At 32.9% G+C, this 8628-nt stretch overlaps 1 pseudogene; it reads right to left on the bottom strand.

Moving 5' to 3' along the window:
• Nucleotides 1–3928: 3928 nt before the first annotated feature.
• LOC149559981 (cleavage and polyadenylation specificity factor subunit 3-I pseudogene) lies at nucleotides 3929–5874 on the bottom strand (annotated as a pseudogene).
• Between the last annotated feature and the right edge of the window lie 2754 nt (nucleotides 5875–8628).

Raw genomic sequence — 8628 nt, forward strand, 5'->3', positions numbered from 1 at the left:
GATACACATGTGATCTCTACTTGTACTTGAGCAATGTCTAGAGATGCCCATAACACACTCATGATCTCTACTTGCACTTAAGAAATGTCTAGAGATGTTCATGAGACACTTATGATCTCTACTTACACTTAAGTAATGTCTAGAGAAGCTCAAATAATCTCTACTTGTACTTAAGCAATGTCTAGAGAAGCCCAAATAATCTCTACTTGCACTTAAGCAATGTCTAGAGAAGCCCAAACCTTGTTTCGTTATTCATGACTTCTGATAACATAGTCATAATAATAGGCCTATCATTTGTAAGATCGTCATCTTACAAAGATTACCTTCTGTTTGTTTGTTATCATGGTGTCTGAAAAATTCCGGCCCAAAGAACCATGATAAAAGGCATATCATATGTAAGATTGTCACCTTACAATGATTACCTTATGTTTATATATGTTAATGAAAGATCGTCACCTTTCATTACATATCTTTAACAACAATTATATAACCAGATATAGATTGAAATCAACATATCAAGTTTCACCTTTCAACTATTTTGATTTAACATTTCCCTTTAGAACTTTTCCTCATAGAGAAGATATCATCCATAAGGGATTGCATCTCAAAATTTCTCCCTCTAAATATTGATCATGGGATGTCAGGTCCTCTTGTTACTTCCTTAAAAACTCTCTTTTCCCAAGGATGCTTGAAAAACTCATCATTCCCTCATGATATACATAGGAGTAGGCCCATCAACATCATGCAGTCACCGACATGGATTTCTAGTCTCCCTCTGAGTATCAATCTTCTAAGCTCCAGTATTTCCTTCGGAGAAGTGTCATATTTTCTCTTAATGTAGAAGGATCTCATAATCTCAATCATCAAAGATACTTGCATCAAGAGCCACACTTTATCCATCTTGATCATCAGGGTCTTTGGAACTACTATCATTAGATTTAGTCTACACAATATTTGGTAGCATATTTGAAGTACCAACTTTCTTTTCCTATAAGAATATCCTCAAACATAAAGGAAAAGATCAAAGCAAATGACCCTTATTGTATGTATAGAATTTCAAATGATAAATGTAAAAGATATAAGTACTTATCTACCCATGAGGATTGTGGAATATCTCCTTTTCTAAGGATGTTTCAAATGGGAATGAAACATTGCCTATTATTCCCCCCTTCAATGTAAAATTCCTACTTTTATATCATTGAACACTTTTACATCACATCAAATTTGACAACTTCCCTCTAAGTCCCAACTTTCTCTTTTCCATTCATTGAAGCTCCAAACATTCATTAAGCTTAATAGTAGAAACTAACACAAGCTCATCTACAATACATCAATATCTTGATTGTGTATGATTGTGCCACTTGAATGACCCTTCAACTCATACATCAAGTTTTTTTAATCAAAGAGAGATTCATAGATAGTATAATTTAAAATCACCACTTTCATATGATGTACACAAAGGTTAGGCCCATTCACATAGTTGCACGAATTACAATCCTCTTGATTGTTATGATTTATCGATTACTGAAGATTCTATCACAACATTGGTTTACTCCCTCTAATCGATATCACTGACTGTAGACAAAACCATATCCTCTATCTACTCCCTTTCTTTCAAGGTTTCCTAAAATGTCATTATATTCTCCATCTTCTTGAAATAACAATCTTGAAAAAAAAGATCAAGGCACATAGCTCTTGGTTGCATACAAATAAGAAAGAGAGACTACGATAATAATAAAATAATAAAAATTAATTATAAAAGATTATTTAAAATATAGATAAATATCTTATATGCTTTGAACATACATACTAAATTTCCAATATATATTTAATCTATATTTAAACATATTATTTTATTATCAAATGGCTAACAATGAGTATGAAATTCAAATAATGAATAAGGAAGTGTTAATAAAAATTTATCTACACAACTGAATAATATATTAGTCCCCATAATGATAATAGAAATTACAATAATATTTTCTCTATCCTCAATGTAATATGATTTTCACAATCCATGCAATTGTGTAATTAAGCTAAGCACATGTATAATTCAAAATATAAAATTATACTAATTCATCATATATAAGATTAAAATTAATCATACAACTATACTTGATTTTCACCTTTTATATTCTCATATAAATAAGAAAACATTTTATCAAATTATCAAATATCATTTTGAACGTGTATATGGGTGTGTGTGTGTGTTTCTTATTTCAAAATGTTAAATACAGAACATATTATATATTATAAGACATATATTTCCAACTATAGCATCTCATATGGTATAGTAACAAATAAATAAATAAAAATCATACCTTTACACATACCTTATGGATGCCTTGTTACAATCGTATCCATTCACTCCACCCTTTAATATGGATGTACCTTACCATAAGTGATGTGACTTTCATGACTAATGCTATATGATGATTCTACAATCTATTATCTTTGAATATAACTATTATCATTCTCTGTGTTTCTGTAACTTGTTTCTATTTTCTCATCACTCTGTAATTTAGTTCTTCTGATCAATTTTTATTATTATTGTTTTTCTCCAATAAATCTCGGATCGATGGCTATGTTACAAGATTGGATCACTCTTATTGATACGTAACTGCTATGTATCTAAAACTTGTATATGCTATTGTGTGTATTGTTATATTCCAAATTAGCTTTGATTTGATATCTCTCATTATTACACTATCGATAACCCATATCATTGTCTCATAATTAATATCACACATGTCATATTTTCTATATACAATTCATTAAACTTTATCCATATTTGTGTGATGTTGGTCTCTATCAATGGTAACAATTTGATGACTAGATTTATTTGAATCGTAGATAGATTTATCCGAGTCACTAACAAATTTATTTAAATTGTTGATCTCTTTTAGTTTGGATTATAACCATAGTATCATTTAATCTCCCTCAAGTAGTTTAGTGACATGTTTGCCACATAATCACCTTTTATTATATATTTGAATGTCATCGCATATGGGTCAATTTTCATCTGAATACATTATTTCTTGTCTTTTATGTCACATATCATTTCCTTATTCGTTGTCTTTATCTACTGATTTGTATTCCAATAGATGATTATGAGTCTCTCATAGACATCTACATCTTCATTGACCACCATAGTGTATCCTAGGACAACACCTTTGGCTTGCACCAAAATCTAGTACCTACTTTACAGTCGAGCAATTGATTCAACCTAGAGGCACCATGATCTATAAATTTACGTTGAAATTCACCCAATTGTGATGTCCAATCGATTACAAAGGAATACGACAGTGATAATGTATCTAATTCAATTTTTATTACTTAGAGTACCCCAATAGAACGTACATGTGTTCTTCAGCTTATCATTCATATCGTTGTTTTAAAGTGGTCAGAGTAAATTGTCATATGTTATGGGAGGAAATTATTGCACGTTTTCTCCATCATAAGCCTAGTTCATTAGATTCTATTTGACTAAAACTGAACACACTACTACATAGAGGGTGATATAAAGACATTTTTTGTGACAATTTATTGATCAATTGTCTTAATCTCAGACAATAAAAAAGTTTAGTATCGTGGCAAATTTTGTCATTAACCGAGTTTCTTTAAATATTGTCTTTAAATATTGTCTTTATAAGACAATATCTAACAAAAGTAATTTTGTCTCATAAGAGACAATTTCACGGTTGTCTCTTTGAAGACAATATATCTTCAATCAAAACTATTATCTCTAGAGAGACAATATGTGTTTATTGTCACTCTAGAGACATTATTAAACAAATCTATTATAAATTATTTTAAATTGATGATTATTTTCTTTTCTTTTCTAATTTTATCCCACATAAAAATCATGAATATAATCAAAAGGCATCTCACAGTTCCTTGTCTTAAAATATGCTGGGAAGGAAGAAAACTAATGAGTACCAACAGGTTTGATAGCATTACACATTCTATTAAATGCAGTTTTGATGCGTTCTTTCAAGTTTTCATTTTCAGTCAACAGTATTGTTTGCATGGTCTACCGTGGCCACAATCCCATACACAAAGACAATCAGTTTTCCTTCCTCTTCCTTAACATCTCCAAACAAAGAAGAAAACAATGATTGAAATATTTTACAAAAATCCTTCTCTACCTTGCCTTCCTTTGAATCTGAATCAGATGACTTGGCCCTTGAAGACTCTGGATTGAAATTCATCATCATTACAATAATGGAGTCTGACACCATATCACTTATGGGGTCAGGCACCCATTGTAAGACGGCATAATCTGTTCCTTCTTGCTTCACTGTAACTTTTCCATGGACTTTAAGAGTGGGAACTTCATCATTTGAAATTTCTACACCCTCGTGCAATTGTTGGAGATGGCTCTTAAGTACAGAGAAAGCTCCCTTATATGGGATTGATAGTCGCTGTGTAATAGTTCCTGTTGAAAGCTGGGTGAATACATGAAGATCTTAAGGAGCTATCATATAGTATGTGAAACCTTTTCTCACCAGTAAACCACTCACTTGATTGCCTTCTTCAGGCATCTTTTTTGCTAATGCCTTTGCCATCTTCTCAGAATTAAAATGCATCTCTGCTATTTGACAGTTCTTTGGTGACAAAACCCTCATATTTTGGTCTACAAACTAAGAAAGTAGCATCTATTTAAGGCATCCCATTTCATTTGCCTCTCCATGCACAAGAATTATGTTAGGTGGACGTAGCTCATTTAAAAATGCACTTGTTTGGCTGAAATCAGCATGCGCAAAAAACAAAATATAGTGGACCTGCATATTCAATGGAGCTTGCAAGCCATTCATCAATGTCACCTCCTTTGGTTCATTCAGTATAGTCTTTGCCAGCATACCCTCAACTACATACCCAGGAATCACACATGCATTCTTCCTATTATGACACCAAATATCAAAGAGTTGCCTCGACAAACCACTCTACAAGCCACCTGGACTAGCCATGACTACTAAAGGCCCATCATCCTCAAAGTTCTCAATGTTTTTCAGAGGTAAGATGTGTTTGAAATCAAATGGATTTGAACCTTCAAATTGAGTACGTATTATGTCATTCATTGCATTGATGTATGTTTGATAAATAGCCATACACCTTTTTGCAAGAGGAGAAGCATAATAAATGTGAATATTATGGAGCTCTAGATATGCTGCCCAATATTTGTCAAGAATCAAAAGAAGCTCTTGAGCACGACCCAGTGCATATGCAAGAATGAGTACTCTTCCAACCTGAGACACAACACTATGCACAACATCAGTGAATCTTTTCTCTCAGACAGCTCTAGGCTGACGAAGTTGCACACCATACGTCGACTCAATTATGCAAACATCAGGTAGAACTGTGGAGTTTCAGCAGCATGAAGGTGATGATCTGCCTCACACGAGTAATCCCCAATATATAATACACACACCCCTGCAATGTCAACCATGAACATTGCTGCACCAAGGACATGAACATTGCTGCACCAAGGACATGCCCAGCTGTGTAACACTAGAATTGGAAGGCATTAACCTCCGAAGTATGGTGGAAATCAATAACCTCAATCTTATCCATTGATTGAATAATGTCTTGCTCATCATGCACTGAAACCTTGCTTACTTTAACATAATCAGAAAGTAGAAGTTTGTAAATAGCTTTGGTTGCATGTGTCATGAATACCCATCCATTGAAAGTTGTCTTCTCCAAAAAGTAAGGAAGTGATGCTGCATGATCCAGATGGAAATAGAACAGTCTTGTTCCTGTAGGTCATGTAAACACAGGAATGACCAACTTCATTGCCAGCCCCAAGCGAAGTGATGATCAACTGACTGCCTCTCTCCACACCATCGATTCCTTCCACTTCAATGTACTCATGGTTGCTAGTTCACAACTGAAGCCTTCACAATGTTTCCTTATTCAGTGTTTATGGCCTTGGAGAAATGGAATGAAAAGTGAGGAATGAGAGATCAGCTGGCATGCTGGTTTGGTTTCAATACCTGTTTCCTATTTTCTCACAAGAGAGCAAAGATAGTCTTGGGACAGCACACACAAACGAGACATCCAACAGTAGTAGAAAACATCAATACAAATATTCAATGTAATTATTTTCAATATTCAAGAAAGTAACATAACACACTAACTTGGACCAGAAAAAATATTTTAATTATTTTATTTCCAATGCTCGGTTTCTTACAAAATGATGTGGGAGCTCGTCACCACAACCAAAAAAGTATATTATGGATATGGGATGACCATAATTGAATAATAACATTGAATTTCTTTACTCTATAGCATCAATTACACCTACCACCATATTTAATGGTTCAGTACAAAATATCCTTGATTTAAATACATATTCTACTAAAGAAAACCATAAGCAAAGATAATCTTCAGATGTGAAGTGAGATGTCACTCTTTTTATAATCCAAGATCTTCAAATTCCTACACTTTTTGTACAATCTAATATGGTACAATCCCCAATGATGTGAATGCCCATCTTAGTGGGATATGTGGCTTGCAACTCATAGTGAACACCATCAAGCTCCCGTCTAAGTGCGTCTTTGGAGGTAGCATAAAGCATTTTTACTTTGATATGAGATGCTGGAAAAGACCTGATTATATCATTAAAAAATCCCCACATTTAGTCACCACATATAGATTTTGAATTTATACATTGATGTGCAATTTGTTTAGTTAAATTGATAACAAAAAACAAAGTAGATAAAATTGCATCCAATTGAGCACCACCTACTTTAATACTCGCGTTATTTTGGATCTAGAAAATTATTGTTTCAAATTTCAATTGATACAACATATTTATTTATGAATTACATTCACATAAGAAGAATGAATGAAATAAAAAAGAACTCACCAGCCACTGAAGAATATATAGCTTTTTCGGTTGTTGTCAACAGCTACAAAATTGAAATCAAAACCAACATATCTGCAGTCATTGTCAAGGGAGCGAGGCTATGAAATCAGCAGTCTTTTGTCGCACCTCTAGTTTTGTTAACAAAGAGGTTTGTTTAGTTTTCTCAGCTATCTTCAAAAACTATACTGATGCACTGTCTTCTGCATCAAGTCCAAAAACATGCTTTTGCAGCCGTCCGACACATTAATGCTAGTAGTTGCCTAGTTCAAGTACCATCAAATATGTCATTAATGGCCAAGTTTCTTTTCAACCAAGTTAATGTCTCGCCAAGAGCCTATCAAACAAACTCTTAAAAAGGGTATGAGCGATCACACTAGAACGTTACATTCTTAGCTTGTTTCTTAAATCAAACAAATCAAAGAGGAAGATACAAGTTTTAATGATAGACATGTAGATTTACAGATATCTGCATAGGCTGTAGGATGTTTATGTTAATATAGAAACCTGAAATCAGCAATAGGAAAAGTTTGAAAAATGATATTTTAATAAGATGCAGCAAATCATTACTATTGTACCTTTTACCAACCATATCCAGCTTTAAAAACATAGAATAAAGACAAATGAAACAATCAGCATCAACATTCGTTGTACCTACACTTAAAAAAAGAAGTAATCAGCATCATGAAACAACAACAGCAAATAGGTAAAAGGCAAGAGTTGGTATTCTGAAAAATGAAATTGTTCAGTCTTTAACCTCTGAAACTAGATCTAGACATAAATGATATGATAACTTAGATATATATATATATATATATCCAACCTATATTTAAAGAGATAATATCAGCAGTAAATGGAAAATTTGCATGCAGAGTTTCATGTTGCTGAACCTGCAAGTAGAATATACCAGTCAACACCAACTCATTTGGGAGCTGAACAAAATGATATATAACAGAAATAGAAATGTGTTAAAGCGAAACTAAATGACATGAAATATTTTCAACTTACCTCCTATCCTAGAAATGGCAAGCAATACCCAACACCACAAAATAAGCCAAAAGAATATTAGAAATGAATAACAATATTACCTGGATCTGTTGTAATATGTGGTAACCTCGAATTTAACCAAAAAATGTGTAGAAAACAATTAAATTAGACAAGATACATACAAAGAGTTCAAAGACTCTACTACCAACTCAATGTTCTTAATTAAACACCACAAATCACTACTACTTCATTAGCTTATACATATAAAATAGAGTTTGTTGCATCTCCAAGAACAAAATGTAGCAAAGCATGCACAAATAACATTGGCAGACGCATAGCCTAGAAATAGTGCATGCATTATTTTTGTAATTAAAAGGAAAAGTTCTAGAAAATGTAATCTATGATTTATGTTATCTTCTACGAATTGTTTTTATCCATTCTTGTCATTTTTGTTCTCCTTCTACGAGGCACTAGATCAATTGTTGTTTCAGATTGTTCATTGCATTGAACATCTTCCTCGTTATTCTTGTCTCTCAATTTTTGGGATCCAGCAATCGCTGCATGTTCAAATTCAGGATTATTGAATGCATCATGTGAATATATTTCCTCCTCATGCTCACTGCTAGACACTTCAGTAGAGGAGTTTGACTTTTGAGTTGCCTATACACAACACAATTTAACAATTAAAACATAATATATCTAATTAAATTAATCCATATCATAAAATATGTTAATTACTTACATCAAACTGATCACTAGTGATTAATTTCTCC

Source organism: Cupressus sempervirens, chromosome 4 (genome assembly GCF_028749045.1).
Source record: "Cupressus sempervirens isolate cs-2001-9-10 chromosome 4, ASM2874904v1, whole genome shotgun sequence".
Lineage (NCBI taxonomy): Eukaryota > Viridiplantae > Streptophyta > Pinopsida > Cupressales > Cupressaceae > Cupressus > Cupressus sempervirens.